The following is a 19248-nucleotide window of genomic DNA, read 5'->3' as shown; positions in this document are numbered from 1 at the left end:
TGGATTGTTTCCTCCTACGCATGACAAAGCTAAGAGGTTGAACTCCACCATCTCCAATCTGTTGATGGCCGTCATAATCCCCCAGTACCAATTGCCCAGTCACTATTACTTTTCTAAGAAAGCTGTGCCTGTGCTACACCAGCATGTAGCAGACAACATCACACATTCCTTGACTAAATCTCTGTCTGTCAGGGTTCATTTCACCACAGACTCTTGGACGAGTAAGCATGGCCAAGGGTGTTACATCTCGCTGACTGGCACTGGATGACTGGTGGATGTGGCAACAGGTGCCACTCCACAAGTCTTGGAATCTCCAAGGCTTGCAGTACAAACCTCTACATTTAACATATCCTCCACTGCTTCTGCCTCCTCTATCTCCTCTAGGGCCTCCACCTGCGCCCTCAACCTCTGCCGTAATGAGAAACGCATTCCAACAGTGCAGAGGGAATCCCTAACACCTCCGTACTTTGTAGCCAGGGCTCACCGCAATCAGACAGTATTAAAATTGATATGCCTTGGAGATCGCAGTCATACAGCTGAAGAGATGTGGACAGCTCTCCAGGCTGAGTTTGATCAATGGCTGTCTCCACTTAACCTGCATCCAGGGAAGGCTGTGTCCGATAAGAGTGTGAAACTAGTGGCGGCCCTATGGCGAGGCAAACTCACATATGTGCCTTGCATGACTCATGTCCTCAACCTGGTGGTACAGTGCTGGAGTATGCTTTTACACAACCTTAAGAGAGCTTTTCCCCAAGACAGCAGTGAAGCTCACAGTTCACATAGCAGCTCTAGACATCCAATCACTGGCATGGTAATTAGTCAACACCAGAATATTAGCAGCAGCAGCGGTGTAAGTGTAAGAAGCAATTTCTGTGAGTCCTTTGATGTTTTTTTAGACCAACTCGTGCACCAGCACAACAGAGTCCAAGTCTTAAACGTGGTGAAAGAAAAGAGAGGATGGTGCTGGAGTATCTAGAACTAAATATAAATACTATCAGGGAGGGTTTGGACCCTTTCACAGGAGGTTTTATCATGACTGGCAGCCAGCATTCTCACAGCACGTGTCTTCAGCGCTGCTGATGGTGTCCTGACAGATAAGCGCAACCAGCTGTCCCCTGAAAGTGTAGACTGCCTAACTTTCATCAAGATGAACAAGTCATGGATCTCCAAGGACTTTTGCACCCCAATCGCAGACTGTAAATACTAGGTGATATTGCATTTTTTAGTGTTATGCATTAATGTCACATAACTGCATACTGTAATATCTTTAGTGTGGCTTCTGTGCTGTCTGTGGATTCTGCTGCTGATGTTAACACAAATTTGTGGAAATTTGAACAGTCATGGTTGGTCTACATCTATTGGGTTAGCTGTAGAGGAAGACATGTTGGTTCTAATTACACTATTTTTATTCTTGTGACAGTTATTCCACTTCGGTGGTGTCAGGCACTCATTTTTTAAAATGTGAACACTCCTGGTTGGGTGTCCATCTGCTGGATTGGGTGTAGTGGAAGACCTGTCGGTCTCTATTATACTATTTCTACTGTAGTGAAATTGATGCCAATTTTGTGGTGTCTGCCAGTAAGTTTTGGAAATGTGAACACACCTGGTTGGGTGTCCATCTGCAGGATTAGGTTAGTGGAAGACCTGTCGGTCCTTATTTTACTATTTCTATTCTTGTGCAATTTATGCCACTTGTGTGGTGTAAGGCTCTCATTCGTTTAAAAGTGAACACTCCTGGTTTGGTGTATATCTGCTGGATTGGGTGTAGTGGAAGATATGTCGGTCCCTATTGTACTATTGCTACTGTGGTGAAATTGATGCCACTTTGGTATTGTCTGCCAATAATGTGTGAAAATGTGAACACTCCTGGTTGGGTCTCCTTCATGCTTGTTGCCTGCAGCCGTAGGCCTCGGAGACCATCAGGCCTCAACTTCCTTGGACTCAACTAGCCTTTAATTTTTCTGGCAATGGTAGTCTGCAAAATTGATATTTGTGCCACCTGAGTGTGGTTCAGCATGAAAGCAGGTAGTGGTGTTGCATGTCGTATCGGGGCTCCCAGCAAAGGAGGCCCACACCGATTCCCTCACCCACCTCATCTTACTGTGACATTGAATTGAAAGCTGTAAATGCTGTCCCAGACCCTGATACCTCATGCCTGGCTGATTGCTGCAGTGCCCTACTACAATTTCTACTGTGGGTGAATTGAGGCCACTTTCCTGGTGTCTGTTCCTCATTTGATGTGTTTTGGCAACATTTGGGGCCGTTATAAGGTGTTGTGCATGCATTTTTTTTTTTGCCTCCCAATGGAGATGAATGGCTTTCGGCAATGTTCGGCGAATATTCAACTAATTAATCAGGGAATATTGCAAATTCGTAATCGTAATCCAAACCGAACATTGAGATATTCGCTCATCTCTACTCTTGTGTCCGAATTGAAGGTTCATTTTACATTTTTATATACTTCGACAAGGTATGGAGACACAGTGTCAGTGTGTGCTCTCGCCTACCGACCTGGCTGTCTTTGGAAACACTTCATGGACAGCCTCAACACATGTGGGGATTGTGTAACAAACAGGCAATCCCCACATGTGTTGAGGCTAACAGCCGCAAATCATGTATCCACAGAGACTCGAACATAATATATGAGCACGCCCAGATGCCTGCATAACACCCAAGCACGATTTGATAAGATGTCATCTGAACACGTTCGCTCATCAATAGTTGGCATATACAATTAAACAAATTGGACTAGATATGAAATATGGGTAACTGGATTAACAACTGGCTCAGTGATAGGAAACAAAAGTTGGTTATTACTGGACCACACTCGGATTGGGTCACAGCTAACAGTAGGATAGCACAATGGTCAGTATTGGGCCCTCTTCTGTTTAACATATTTATTTTAGCTGCTCATCCCTGTTCCTCCAAAACCAGCTTGTCCACCATGGCAGAAGATCAGCTTTGCTCTCCCCTGTCAAGATCACACCTCACCACTTGCATGCTTGACCCGCTCACTTCCCACCTCATCCCTAACCTTGCCACTGTCTTCATCCCAACCCTAACACACCTCTTCAACCTCTCACTCACAACAGGTGTCTTCCCCTCATCCTTCAAACATGCCAAGATCACACCCATCCTCAAAAAGCCCTCTCTCGACCCATCCTCTGTGTCTAGCTATCGTCTGATATCTCTTCTCCCTTATGCCTCAAAATTACTGGAACAACATGTCCATCTTGAACTGTCCTCCTACCTCTTCCCCTGCTCCCTCTTTGACCGGTTACAATCTGGTTTCCGACCCCATCACTTAACTGAAACTGCTCTAACTAAAGTCACCAATAACCTACTAACTGCAAAGAGCAAGCAACACTACTCTGTCTTCCTTCTCCTGGACCTGTCTTCTGCCTTTGACACTGTGGACCCCTCCCTTCTGCTATAGATCCTCTCATCTCTTGGCATCACAGACTTGGCCCTATCCTGGATCTCGTCATATCTTTCAGACCGAAAATTCCATGTCTCCCTCCCCCACACCACCTCCTCACTCCACACCTTGTCTGTCGGTGTTCCTCAAGGCTCTGTTCTAGGACCCTACTCTTCTCCATCTACACCTTGGGCCTGGGACAGCTCATAGAATCCCATGGTATGCAGTATCATCTCTACTTTGATGACACGCAGATCTACCTATCCGGACCTGACCTCACCTCCTTACTCACCAATATCCCACACTGTCTGTCTGCTGTCTTCTCCTTCTTTTCTGCTCGCTTTCTAAAACTGAACATGGATGAAACAAAATTCGTCATCTTTCCCCATCTCACTCTACCCCTCCACCAGACCTATCTATCAGTATAAATGGCTGCTCACTTTCCCCAGTCCCACACGCCCGGTGCCTCGGGGTGATCCTCGACTCTGCCCTCTCTTTCAAGCCACATATCCAAGCCCTTGCCTCCTCTTCCGTCTCAATCTCAAAAATATCTCCCGGATCCGCGCATTCCTTCACTGTGACACCACAAAAATACTAGTGCATGCCCTTATCTCCCGCCTTGACTACTGCAACCTTCTACTCTCTGGCCTCCCATCTATGACTCTGGCACCACTCCAATCCATTTTACACTCTGCTGCCTGACTAATCTACCTGTCTCTCCGCTGTTCCCCAGTCTCTCCCCTATGCCAAGCCCTTCACTGGCTTCCTATCGCCCAAAGACTCCAGTTCAAAACCCTTACACTGACATACAAAACCATCCACAACCTGTTTCCTACATACATCTGTGACATGGTCTCCCGGTACTTACCTACACGCAACCTCCGATGCTCTCAAGATCTCCTTCTCTACTCCCATCTCATCTCTTCTTCCCACAACTGCATTCAAGACTTCTCCCGTGCTTCTTACATACTCTGGAACTCTCTACCACAACACATCAGACTCTTGCCTACCATAGAAACCTTCAAAAAGAACCTGAAGACTCACCTCTTTCGACAAGCCTACATGCTGCAGTGATCCTCAATCTACTGAACCACCGCACAACCAGCTCTACCCTCTCCTAGTGTATTCTCACTCATCCCCTGCAGACTGTGAGCCCTCATTATGTTCCTGTGTGCCTTGTTTTTTGCTCATGTTTAATTGTATTTGCCTATATTTGCCCCCTTTTCACATGTAAAGCGCCATGGAACAAATGGCGCTATAAAAATGTATAATAATAATACCTTGTAGGGGGCATGCAGCATAGAATTACAATATTTTCAGATGATACTAAACTCTGCAGGGCAATCAATGCAGGATAATTTAAAATTATAGAAGGATTTTCATAAGCTGAAGGCTTGGACTTAGAAATGGTGCTGTACATGAGAAGGGGTTACATCAAAATACAAATATCACTTACAGTAAACAAGGTAACAATGACAGACTGGTACAGTCTGGATACTTGCCAAAGCTTTTTAGTGATGTTATTGTGCCAGTGTTGTCTATTGATTCGTCACACTCTGCCATGCATGAGAAGGGTGACCGAGTCGATGGCTGATACAAAAGTGGCATTGTAGAAACTAGTGGCAGTGTCTGTGTCATGGAGTGAGGGTATGGATGCCAGTGGTAAGATATAGTCAAAGAGTGTGTGGGTGTCTAGGTGTGCGAGGTTTCTGCGGGGATGCGCATGTTGCTGAACATGGGTGACAGATGAGGAGGACAGGGATGAGAAGGTGAGTAGATGGTGGTCAGATAGAGGAGAGGGGAGGTTGTGAAGTTAGATAGATAGCAGAGACAAGTGAAGACCAGGTCTAATATATGTCCGTCTGTGTGGGTGGCTGAGGAGGACCACTGAGTAAGTCAAAAAGATGAAGTAAGGGACAGAAGTTTGGAGGCTGCTGACTGGTGGGTATCAATGGGGAAGTTGATGATGGTAAGAATGTCAGCAGAGAGAAAGTGAAGGAGCCAGGTGGAGAACTGCACAATAAAGGCAGTGGTCGGGCCCGAAGGTCGGTATATGATGGCCATTTGAAGGTTGTAGGGGAAGTAGATGCGGACAAAGTGGACTTCAAAAGAGGGGAAGATAAGGAAGGGTAGAGGTGAGATTGGGTTAAAGGTACAGATGGAAGAAAGGAGAAGGCCCACTCCTCCACCATATCTGTTGCCAGGGCGAGGAATGTGGGTAAAGTGAAGGCCGCTATAACATAGTGCAGCAGGGGAGGCTGTGTCGGATTGTGTCAACAATGTTTCGGTGATGCCCAGGAAGGAAAGATTATGAGAAGTGAAGAGGTTGTAAATCACGTGGAGTTTATTGCAGATGGAGCAGGCATTCCAGAGTGATCCAGAGAGAGGGAGCAGGGTGGTGGGTGTCAAGGGCACGGATTTGAGGTGGGTAAGATTTTGGGTGTTTATATAGGGTTGGGAGTGATAGGAGGGGGTCATGGGCAGTATGAGCTGTGGGGATCCAGGATTGGGAGATGTGTCACCTGCAGTGAGGAGAAGCAGAGAGAGAAAGAGCAGGTGGGAGAAGGAGACTGGGTGGCTTGTTTTTTGTTTTATTAGGAGAGATCTGAGGTTGAGGACCAGGTAAGCGAAGGAGGTCAGGTTGGGGGGCAAGAGGGAAGGAGAGATAATTACTTGGTTCGAGGGTGCTCGGCAGGGGCGGCGTCAGCACCCGGCGCACCCGGGCAAATGCCGGGGCCCTAGAGAGAGAGGGGGGCCCACTCACGCTGTCATAGATACAGCTGGGAGAGCAGAGCAGGAGAACATGCTCTCTCCGCCCACAAAGTTACTGCTGGCTGTGTTCTCTTAACCCCTATGTGCCAGCTCTGACACAAGAATCTTCTCACACTCAGTCAGTGCAGCCAGGCAGGCACATATAGGGGTTAAGAGAACACAGCCAGTGTGACATTGTTTGTGGGCTGAGAGAGCACGTTCTCCTGCTCTGCCCCTGGCTGGCTGCAGTGCTGCTGAACTTATTATCAGGCAGATTCCGGAGGAGCTCCTACCAGTGCCTGAGTGAGTGCAAAGGTATCCAGCAGTGGTTGCAGTTGGACTTGTGGCTCAGTCTGCTGCTGTCTGTCTCCGCTGCTTAAAAATGTGGGTGATGTCTGGAGGAGAAGTAGGTGGGGTGCAGCCTGCAACCTGCAGCCGCCCAGCTCACCCAGAACCCCAGAATACATGCATGCCCCACCCGAACCTACACCAGTGGGGTAGGAAGAAGCTTAACCCCTTCCCATCTGTATGAAGGTTATTGCTGAACCTTAAAGATAACAATCCGACCCGCATAAATGGGGTTAACCAGATGCCAGGAGGAAGGGGAGCTGCTGCCATGGATAAAACTGAGCTGTGGGCTGTATGTTGGGACCCCGTGGCCCCAGGCTGGTGGCTGGAGGGACTCTGCCCAGTGCTGGCATGTGGGTGATTTCTGCTCCGGAGTCTCAGCTTCTCTCCTCCACGTCACACTGTGCAGTCACAGCAACATTGGTTGTCTCTGTCCAGGTCCCAGCAGCTGCCACTGCTCCCACCAAGGACCTGGCATCACTTAACCCTTCCCCTGCAGCCACCGGCAACAAATCCACATTATTCCTTGATTAAATCAGGTTCGAACCCAATACAGGAGCAGACATTTCCTGCTGCCATTAGGGTCCGGGAGGGGGTGACATTGGCTGCCCTGCTACTCTGTAGTGGGCGGTGACAAGTGTAACATGGGGTAACGATGACGGAGAAATGCACAGGATAATAGTGAGCGCGACAGAGGGCAGTGTATGGTATGGAGCAGTCAGGGGGTGGGCTGCAGGATCCCCCCATACTGTACATGACTGCTCGGGACAGGGAGGCGTTTAATGAGCTTCTAATGGCACTAATTGGGTCATTAGGGTTTGTGGAAAGGAATCAGCATCAGGTCCCTCATTAATGCCCGAGCCGCCTGTTACTTTGTAGCACAGATCTGTTGGGGCCGCAAAACCAAACAACGTTGTTTATGTAGAAAAGTCTTTGTTTCATAGAAAAACTCAAAACAGAAAAGCACCTCTCCTGTATATATACACTGCAGAATTTACAATAGCTGTCACTCATGTAAGAAGTGAAATCTGGCATTGTACTATACATTTCTCTGCCATATCTGTGCATCATGAATCGGGGTATGTGTTAAGGGGGGGCCCACTGAGACTCTTTCGCCCGGGGCCCTCGAAAACCTGGAGCCAGCCCTGATGCTCGGGTTTGTGGATAGCGAAGGACAGTGAGGATTAATGGAGCAAAAACTGTTAGAGCATATGTCAGCATGATGACTAAGTGTAGAGGAAAGAGAAAGAAGTTTAGTAAATTTATTAACAGTGGTTAGTCGTACCTTATGTTCACTTCTGGCTCATTTCTGGTAAATTTCAGCTGTATCCTTTTAGAGACATGCTTATGGAGACAGACCACAGTCAAGACAGACCTATGACTCCACATTTATAGTCAGCTAAGTGCACATGAAATAGGCCAGGTGTGATGAGGAGGGAGGGGCAACAGGGAGACTGGTCACAGACACAGGAGGGGATTAATTAGCAAGCAAAATGCCGAAGGAAATAGATCCAAATGGTCAGATAAAGACAACAGTAATAGCAGACAGATACAGGGTGAATGGGGTCAGGAAAGATGGGTGATGGTATTGCAGCCAGCAGACTGTTGTGAATTCTGTGGCAGAGCTCCCTCTTGTGGTCACAAGTGGTACTTCGGCTGATTCTCTCTGTGATCTTCTGTTGGTGGAGAAAAGTGGTACTGCGGCTTCTGAGTTTCCTTCCTCAGGTGATATGGTGAAGTCGTTAGGTGCTACCCTATTTAACTCCACCTGGTGCTTGGATCCTTGCTTCCAGTCAATGTTCTAGTGTTGGACCTGTTTCCTCCTGGAGTGTTCCTGTGGCCTGCTTATCTGCATAGCTAAGTTCCTCTTTGCTTTTTGTTTGCTGTTTTTTCTATTCCAGCTTGTCAATTTGTTTTTTCTGCTAGCTGGAAGCTCTGGGACGCAGAGGGTGTACCTCCGTGCCGTTAGTTCGGTACGGAGGGTCTTTTTGCCCCCTTTGCTTGGATTTATGTAGGGTTTTGTGTTGACCGCAAAGTTGCCTTTTCTATCCTCGCTCTGTTCAGGAAGTTGGGCCTCACTTTGCTAAATCTATTTCATCTCTACGTTTGTCTTTTCATCTTTACTCACAGTCATTATATGTGGGGGCTGCCTTTTCCTTTGGGGTATTTCTCTGAGGCAAGGTAGGCTTATTTTCCATCTTCAGGCTAGCTAGTTTCTCAGGCCGTGCCGAGTTGCATAGGTAGCGTTAGGCGCAATCCACGGCTGCCTCTAGTTGTGTTGGAGAGGATTAGGGATTGCGGTCAACAGAGTTCCCACGTCTCAGAGCTCGTTCTTATTTTTGGGTTATTGCCAGGTCACAGTATGTGTACTGACCTCTATGTCCATTGTGGTACTGAATTACCAGCCACAACAGTACTGGAAGCCAAAAGTACTAATGATTCTCAATAGAGGGAAAAAAGAAGTTCTGAGACCATTTTTTTTTCTTTGCACTGTGTTTTGTTTTTTTTTTTTTTCCCCTAGACATTTGGGTGGTTCAGGACACAGGTGTAGCAATGGACATTAAAGGTCTGTCATCATGTGTGGATCAGCTCACTGCAAGAGTACAAAGTATTCAACACTTTGTGGTTCAGAATTCTATGTTAGAACCGAAAATTCCTATTCCTGATTTGTTTTTTGGAGATAGAACCAAATTTCTGAGTTTCAAAAATAATTGCAAACTATTTCTGGCTTTGAAACCTCGTTCCTCTGGTGACCCAGGTCAACAAGTTAGGATCGTTATTTCTTTTTTGCGTGGCGACCCTCAGGACTGGGCATTTTCTCTTGCGTCAGGAGATCCTGCATTAAGTAATATTGATGCGTTTTTCCTGGTGCTCGGATTGCTGTACGATGAGCCTAATTCTGTGGATCAGGCAGAGAAGAATTTGCTGGCTCTGTGTCAGGGTCAGGATGAAATAGAGGTATACTGTCAGAAATTTAGAAAGTGGTCCGTACTCACTCAGTGGAATGAAGGTGCGCTCGCAGCTATTTTCAGAAAAGGTCTCTCTGAAGCCCTTAAGGATGTCATGGTGGGATTTCCTATGCCTGCTGGTCTGAATGAGTCTATGTCTTTGGCCATTCAGATCGGTCGACGCTTGCGCGAGCGTAAATCTGTGCACCATTTGGCGGTAGTACCTGAGCTTAGACCTGAGCCTATGCAGTGCGATAGGACTTTGACCAGAGTTGAACGGCAAGAACACAGACGTCTGAATGGGCTGTGTTTCTACTGTGGTGATTCCACTCATGCTATCTCTGATTGTCCTAAGCGCACTAGGCGGTTCGCTAGGTCTACCACCATTGGTACGGTACAGTCAAAATTTCTTCTGTCCGTTACCTTGATCTGCTCTTTGTCATCGTATTCTGTCATGGCATTTGTGGACTCAGGCGCTGCTTTGAATTTGATGGACTTGGAGTATGCTAGGCATTGTGGGTTTGTCTTGGAGCCCTTGCAGTGTCCTATTCCATTGAGAGGAATTGATGCTACGCCTTTGGCCAAGAATAAGCCTCAGTACTAGACCCAGCTGACCATGTGCATGGCTCCGACACATCAGGAGGTTATTCGCTTTCTGGCGTTGCATAATCTGCATGATGTGGTCGTGTTGGGGTTGCCATGGCTACAAGTCCATAATCCAGTATTGGATTGGAAATCCATGTCTGTGTCCAGCTGGAGTTGTCAGGGGGTACATGGTGATGTCCCATTTCTGACTATTTCGTCATCCACCCCTTCCGAGGTTCCTGAGTTTTTGTCTGATTACCGGGATCTATTTGATGAGCCCAAGTCCGATACCCTACCTCCACATAGGGATTGTGATTGTGCTATCGATTTGATTCCTGGTAGTAAATTCCCAAAAGGTCGACTGTTTAATTTATCTGTGCCTGAGCACGCCGCTATGCGGAGTTATGTGAAGGAGTCTTTGGAGAAGAGGCATATTCGCCCGTCATCGTCGCCATTGGGAGCAGGGTTCTTTTTTGTAGCCAAGAAGGATGGTTCATTGAGACCTTGTATAGATTACCGCCTTCTGAATAAGATCACGGTTAAATTTCAGTACCCCTTGCCATTGTTTTCTGATTTGTTTGCTCGGATTAAGGGGGCTAGTTGGTTCACCAAGATAGATCTTCGTGGTGCGTATAATCTTGTGCGTATTAAGCGAGGCGATGAGTGAAAAACTGCATTTAATACGCCCGAGGGCCATTTTGAGTATCTAGCAATGCCATTCGGACTTGCCAATGCTCCATCAGTGTTTCAGTCCTTTATGCATGACATCTTCCGAGAGTACCTGGATAAATTCCTGATTGTGTACTTAGATGACATTTTGATCTTCTCGGATGATTGGGAGTCTCATGTGAAGCAGGTCAGAACGGTGTTTCAGGTCCTGCGTGCTAATTCTTTGTTTGTAAAGGGATCAAAGTGTCTCTTTGGTGTTCAGAAGGTTTCATTTTTGGGGTTCATTTTTTCCCCTTCTACTATCAAGATGGACCCTGTTAAGGTCCAAGCCATCCATAATTGGACTCAGCCGACATCTCTGAAAAGTCTGCAAAAGTTCCTGGGCTTTGCTAATTTTTATCGTCGCTTCATCTGCAATTTTTCTAGTATTGCTAAACCATTGACCGATTTGACCAAGAAAGGTGCTGATGTGGTCAATTGGTCTTCTGCTGCTGTGGAAGCTTTTCAAGAGTTGAAGCGTCGTTTTTCTTCTGCCCCTGTGTTGTGTCAGCCAGATGTTTCGCTTCCGTTCCAGGTCGAGGTTGATGCTTCTGAGATTGGAGCAGGGGCTGTTTTGTCGCAGAGAAGTTCTGATTGCTCGGTGATGAAACCATGTGACTTCTTTTCCAGGAAGTTTTCGCCTGCTGAGCGAAATTATGATGTGGGCAATTGAGAGTTGCTGGCCATGAAGTGGGCATTCGAGGAGTGGCGTCATTGGCTTGAAGGAGCTAATCATCGCGTGGTGGTCTTGACTGATCATAAGAACTTGACTTATCTCGAGTCCGCCAAGCGGTTGAATCCTAGACAAGCTCGTTGGTCGTTGTTTTTTGCCCGTTTTGACTTTGTTATTTCATACCTTCCGGGCTCTAAAAATGTGAAGGCGGATGCTCTGTCTAGGAGTTTTGTGCCCGACTCTCCGGGTGTATCTGAGCCGGCGGGTATCCTCAAAGAGGGAGTAATTGTGTCTGCCATCTCCCCTGATTTGCGGCGGGTGCTGCAGAAATTTCAGGCTAATAAACCTGATCGTTGCCCAGCGGAGAGACTGTTTGTCCCTGATAGGTGGACGAATAAAGTCATCTCTGAGGTTCATTGTTCGGTGTTGGCTGGTCATCCTGGAATCTTTGGTACCAGAGAGTTAGTGGCTAGATCCTTTTGGTGGCCATCTCTGTCGCGGGATGTGCGTACTTTTGTGCAGTCCTGTGGGATTTGTGCTCGGGCTAAGCCCTGCTGTTCTCGTGCCAGTGGGTTGCTTTTGCCCTTGCCGGTCCCGAAGAGGCCTTGGACACATATCTCTATGGATTTTATTTCAGATCTTCCCGTCTCTCAAAAGATGTCAGTCATTTGGGTGGTCTGTGATCGCTTCTCTAAGATGGTCCATTTGGTACCCTTGTCTAAATTGCCTTCCTCCTCTGATTTGGTGCCATTGTTTTTCCAGCATGTGGTTCGTTTACATGGCATTCCAGAGAATATCGTTTCTGACAGAGGTTCCCAGTTTGTTTCGAGGTTTTGGCGAGCCTTTTGTGGTAGGATGGGCATTGACTTGTCTTTTTCCTCGGCTTTCCATCCTTAGACTAATGGCCAGACCGAACGAACCAATCAGACCTTGGAGACATATCTGAGATGCTTTGTTTCTGCTGATTAGGATGACTGGGTGTCCTTTTTGCCTTTGGCTGAGTTCGCCCTTAATAATCGGGCCAGCTCGGCTACCTTGGTTTCACCGTTTTTCTGCAACTCTGGGTTCCATCCTCGTTTCTCTTCAGGGCAGGTTGAGTCTTCGGACTGTCCTGGGGTGGATACTGTGGTGGACAGGTTGCAGCAGATTTGGACTCATGTAGTGGACAATTTGACCTTGTCCCAGGAGAAGGCTCAACGTTTCGCTAATCGCAGACGCTGTGTGGGTCCCCGACTTCGGGTTGGGGACTTGGTTTGGTTATCTTCTCGTCATATTCCTATGAAGGTCTCCTCTCCTAAGTTTAAACCTCGTTTTATTGGTCCGTATAGGATTTCTGAGGTCCTTAATCCTGTGTCTTTTCGTCTGACCCTTCCAGATTTTTTTTCCATACATAACGTATTCCATAGGTCATTGTTGCGGAGATACGTGGCATCCGTGGTTCCATCTGTTGATCCTCCTGCCCCGGTTTTGGTGGAAGGGGAGTTGGAGTATATTGTGGAGAAGATTTTGGATTCTCGTGTTTCTAGACGGAAACTCCAGTATCTGGTTAAGTGGAAGGGTTATGCTCAGGAAGATAATTCCTGGGTTTTTGCCTCTGATGTCCATGCTCCCGATCTTGTTCGTGCCTTTCATATGGCTCATCCTGGTCGTCCTGTGAGCTCTGGTGAGGGTTCGGTGACCCCTCCTCAAGGGGGGGTACTGTTGTGAATTCTGTGGCAGAGCTCCCTCTTGTGGTCACAAGTGGTACTTCGGCTGATTCTCTCTGTGATCTTCTGTTGGTGGAGAAAAGTGGTACTGCGGCTTCTGAGTTTCCTTCCTCAGGTGATATGGTGAAGTCGTTAGGTGCTACCCTATTTAACTCCACCTGGTGCTTGGATCCTTGCTTCCAGTCAATGTTCTAGTGTTGGACCTGTTTCCTCCTGGAGTGTTCCTGTGGCCTGCTTATCTGCATAGCTAAGTTCCTCTTTGCTTTTTGTTTGCTGTTTTTTCTATTCCAGCTTGTCAATTTGTTTTTTCTGCTAGCTGGAAGCTCTGGGACGCAGAGGGTGTACCTCCGTGCCGTTAGTTCGGTACGGAGGGTCTTTTTGCCCCCTTTGCGTGGATTTTTGTAGGGTTTTGTGTTGACCGCAAAGTTGCCTTTTCTATCCTCGCTCTGTTCAGGAAGTTGGGCCTCACTTTGCTAAATCTATTTCATCTCTACGTTTGTCTTTTCATCTTTACTCACAGTCATTATATGTGGGGGCTGCCTTTTCCTTTGGGGTATTTCTCTGAGGCAAGGTAGGCTTATTTTCCATCTTCAGGCTAGCTAGTTTCTCAGGCCATGCCGAGTTGCATAGGTAGCGTTAGGCGCAATCCACGGCTGCCTCTAGTTGTGTTGGAGAGGATTAGGGATTGCGGTCAACAGAGTTCCCACGTCTCAGAGCTCGTTCTTATTTTTGGGTTATTGCCAGGTCACTGTATGTGCACTGACCTCTATGTCCATTGTGGTACTGAATTACCAGCCACAACAGCGGACATACTAGTAATAGCAGACAGATACAGAGTGATTGGGGTCAGGAAAGATGGATGATGTTATTACATGTCATGATTCCAATGGCAGGGAATCACAAAAGGACAAGCACCAACGAGCTCTAGGGTGATGGAACCTGAGCTGACCGCGACCCTAAACCTGAACACACAAATAACAATAGCCGGGGAACGTGCCTACGTTGATCCTAGACGTCTCGCACCAGCCGAAGATCTAACTTCCCCTATTAGAAGAAACACAGACCTCTCTTGCCTCCAGAGAATCACCCCACAGAAATAGCAGCCCCCCACATATAATGACGGTGAAATGAGAGGAAGGCACATACACAGTATGAAAACAGATTCAGCAAAATGAGGCCCGCTAAAACTAGATAGCAGAGGATACAAAAGTAAACTGCGCGGTCAGCAAAAAACCCTTCAAAAAACCATCCTGTAATTACTTGAACTCATGTTCCAACTCATGGAACATGAGGAGCAATTACAGCCCACTAGAGCAACCAGCAGCAAAGAAACAATTATATGCAAGCTGGACAAGACAAAAATAAAACAAAACGTGGAACAAGAAAATCAAAAACTTAGCTTGTCCTGAAGATTACTGAAGCCAGAAGCTGAGGTAACAAAACACTCTGATAACCTTGATAGCCGGCGGGGAAATGACAAGAAAGCCCGGTTAAATAGGAAACTCCCAAATGCTAATAGAACAGGTGGACACCAGAGACAGCAGAACACAAATCACCCAGTACCATCAGTAACCACCAGAGGGAGCCCAAAAACAGAACTCACAACAGTACCCCCCCCCTTGAGGAGGGGTCACCGAACCCTCACGAGAACCACCAGGGCGACCAGGATGAGCCCTATGAAAAGCGCGGACCAAATCATCAGCATGAACATCAGAGGCAACCACCCAAGAATTATCCTCCTGACCATAACCCTTCCACTTGACCAAATATTGGAGTTTCCGTCTGGAAACACAAGAATCCAAGATCTTCTCCACAACATACTCCAACTCTCCCTCCACCAGCACCGGAGCAGGAGGCTCAAGCGAAGGAACAACAGGTACCTCATACCTCCGCAACAACGACCGATGGAACACATTATGAATAGCAAACGATGCCGGGAGATCCAAACGAAACGACACAGGGTTAAGAATTTCCAAGATCCTATAAGGACCGATGAACCGAGGCTTGAACTTAGGAGAAGAGACCTTCATAGGAACAAAACGAGAAGACAACCACACCAAGTCCCCAACACGAAGTTGAGGACCCACGCGGCGACGGCGATTAGCAAACTGCTGAGCCTTCTCCTGGGACAACTTCAAATTGTCCACCACATGACTCCAAATCCGATGCAAACCATCCACCACCATGTCCACTCCAGGACAATCAGAAGGCTCCACCTGACCAGAGGAAAAACGAGGATGAAACCCCGAATTACAAAAGAAAGGAGAAACCAAGGTAGCAGAACTAGCCCGATTATTAAGGGCAAACTCGGCCAGCGGCAAAAAGGTAACCCAGTCATCCTGATCAGCAGAAACAAAACACCTCAAATAAGTTTCCAAAGTCTGATTAGTTCGCTCCGTCTGGCCATTCGTCTGAGGGTGGAATGCAGACGAAAAGGACAAATCAATGCCCATCTTAGCACAGAACGTCCGCCAAAATCTAGACACAAACTGGGATCCCCTGTCAGAAACGATGTTCTCCGGAATCCCATGCAAACGAACCACGTTATGGAAAAACAGAGGAACCAACTCAGAGGAGGAAGGCAACTTAGGCAAGGGTACAAGATGAACCATTTTAGAAAAGCGGTCACACACAACCCAGATGACGGACATTTTTTGAGAGACAGGGAGATCCGAAATAAAGTCCATGGAAATGTGCGTCCAAGGCCTCTTCGGGATAGGCAAAGGTGACAACAATCCACTGGCTCGAGAACAGCAAGGCTTAGCCCGAGCACAAACCTCACAAGACTGCACAAAAGAACGCACATCCCTCGACAAGGAAGGCCACCAAAAAGACCTGGCCACCAAGTCTCTAGTACCAAATATTCCAGGATGACCTGCCAACGCAGAAGAATGGACCTCGGAGATGACTCTACTGGTCCAACTATCCGGAACAAACAGTCTCTCAGGCGGACAACGATCAGGTTTACCCGCCTGAAACTCATGCAAAGCACGTCGCAAGTCTGGGAAGACGGCCGACAAAATCACCCCATCCCTAAGGATACCAGTGGGCTCAGAATTTCCAGGGGAGTCAGGCACAAAACTCCTAGAAAGAGCATCCGCCTTCACATTCTTTGAACCTGGCAGGTATGAAACCACAAAATTGAAACGAGAGAAAAACAGTGACCAACGAGCCTGTCTAGGATTCAGACGCCTGGCAGACTCAAGGTAAATCAGATTTTTGTGATCAGTCAAGACCACCACACGATGTCTAGCACCCTCCAGCCAATGACGCCACTCCTCAAATGCCCACTTCATGGCCAAAAGTTCCCGATTACCCACATCATAATTCCGCTCAGCGGGCGAAAACTTCCTAGAAAAGAACGCACATGGCTTCATCACCGAGCAATCGGAGCCTCTCTGCGACAAAACCGCCCCCGCTCCAATCTCGGAAGCATCAACCTCAACCTGGAAAGGAAGCGAAACATCAGGCTGATGCAACACAGGAGCAGAAGAAAACCGGCGTTTAAGTTCCTGAAAGGCCTCCACAGCCGCAGGAGACCAATCAGCAACATCAGCACCCTTCTTAGTCAAATCCGTCAAAGGCTTAACAACACTAGAAAAATTAGTTATAAAACGACGATAGAAATTAGCAAAGCCCAAGAACTTCTGCAGACTCTTAAGAGATGCAGGCTGCGTCCAGTCACAAATAGCCCGAACCTTGACGGGATCCATCTCAATAGTAGAAGGGGAAAAAATATACCCCAAGAAAGAAATCTTCTGGACTCCAAAGAGACACTTTGAGCCCTTTACAAACAAGGAATTAGCCCGCAGGACCTGAAACACCTTCCTGACCTGCTGAACATGAGACTCCCAGTCATCAGAAAAAACCAAAATATCATCCAAATACACAATCATAAATTTATCCAGATATTCACGGAAAATATCGTGCATAAAGGACTGGAAGACTGAAGGAGCATTAGAAAGTCCGAAAGGCATGACCAAATACTCAAAATGGCCCTCAGGCGTATTAAATGCGGTTTCCACTCATCACCTTGCTTTATTCGTATAAGATTATACGCACCCCGAAGATCAATCTTAGTGAACCATTTAGCCCCCTTAATGTGAGCAAACAAATCAGTCAACAAAGGCAAAGGATACTGATATTTTACAGTATTCTTATTCAAAAGACGATAATCTATACAAGGCCTCAAGGACCCATCTTTTTTGGCCACGAAAAAAAAACCCGCTCCCAAAGGGGACGAAGATGGACGGATATGTCCCTTTTCCAAGGACTCCTTAACATAATCCCGCATAGCAGTATGCTCTGGCACTGACAAATTGAACAAACGACCTTTAGGAAATTTACTACCAGGAATTAAATCTATAGCACAATCGCAATTCCTGTCAGGAGGAAGCGAACTGAGCTTAGGCTCCTCAAAAACATCCCGATAATCAGACAAAAATACAGGAACCTCAGAAGGAGTAGATGAAGCGATAGAAATCGGAGGTGCATCATCATGAACCCCCTGACATCCCCAGCTTAACACAGACATTGTTTTCCAGTCAAGGACTGGATTATGAGTTTGTAACCACGGCAGACCAAGTACTAGAACATCATGTAAATTATACAATACCAGGAAGCGAATCACCTCCTGATGAACGGGAGTCATACGCATGGTCACTTGTGTCCAGTACTGAGGTTTATTCATAGCCAAAGGTGTAGAGTCAATTCCCTTCAAAGGAATAGGGACTTCCAGAGGCTCAAGACTAAACCCACATCGCTTGGCAAATGACCAATCCATAAGACTCAGGGCAGCGCCTGAATCTACATAGGCATCGACGGAAATGGATGATAATGAGCAAATCAGAGTCACAGACAGAATGAACTTAGACTGTAACGTACTAATGGCAACAGACTTATCAATCGCCGATCAATCTGAATAGCCATAGTCATAGACTCATTCAGACCCGTAGGCGCAGGGAACCCCACCATAACATCTTTAATGGCCTCAGAAAGGCCATCTCTGAACTTTGCAGCCAGGGCGCACTCATTCCACTGAGTAAGCACTGACCATTTCCGAAATTTTTGACAATATATTTCTGCTTCATCTTGCCCCTGAGAGAGAGCTAATAAAGCTTTTTCAGCCTGAATCTCCTGGTTAGGTTCCTCATAGAGCAAACCCAATGCCAGAAAAAACGCATCCACATTAAGCAACGCAGGATCCCCTGGTGCCAATGCAAATGCCCAATTTTGAGGGTCACCCCGCAGGAAAGATATAATAATCTTAACCTGCTGAGCAGGGTCTCCAGAAGAGCGAGATTTCAAAGAAAGGAACAGCTTGCAATTGTTCCTAAAATTCAAAAAACTAGATCTATCTCCAGCAAAGAACTCTGGAATAGGAATTCTAGGTTCAGACATAGGAGCATGTACAACAAAATCTTGTATATTTTGAACCTTAGCAGCAAGATTATTCAAGCTGGAAGCTAAACTCTGGACGTCCATGATAAACAGCTAAGGTCAGAGCCATTCAAGGATTAAGAGGAGGAAAAAAAAAATCAGCCAGGCTGCAATTAAGGCTTAGGCAGCAACCTCAGAGGAGAGAAAAAAAAAAAAACTTCCTCAGACTACTTTTCCTCCTACTTCAGCCCAAACATATTGGCCGGCTATACTGTCATGATTCCAATGGCAGGGAATCACAAAAGGACAAGCACCAACGAGCTCTAGGGTGATGGAACCTGAGCTGACCGCGACCCTAAACCTGAACACACAAATAACAATAGCCGGGGAACGTGCCTACGTTGATCCTAGACGTCTCGCACCAGCCGAAGATCTAACTTCCCCTATTAGAAGAAACACAGACCTCTCTTGCCTCCAGAGAATCACCCCACAGAAATAGCAGCCCCCCACATATAATGACGGTGAAATGAGAGGAAGGCACATACACAGTATGAAAACAGATTCAGCAAAATGAGGCCCGCTAAAACTAGATAGCAGAGGATACAAAAGTAAACTGCGCGGTCAGCAAAAAACCCTTCAAAAAACCATCCTGTAATTACTTGAACTCATGTTCCAACTCATGTAACATGAGGAGCAATTACAGCCCACTAGAGCAACCAGCAGCAAAGAAAC

Source organism: Ranitomeya imitator, chromosome 5, assembly GCF_032444005.1.
Source record: "Ranitomeya imitator isolate aRanImi1 chromosome 5, aRanImi1.pri, whole genome shotgun sequence".
Classification (NCBI taxonomy): Eukaryota; Metazoa; Chordata; class Amphibia; order Anura; family Dendrobatidae; genus Ranitomeya; species Ranitomeya imitator.
Note: the sequence above shows the minus strand (reverse complement) of the source record.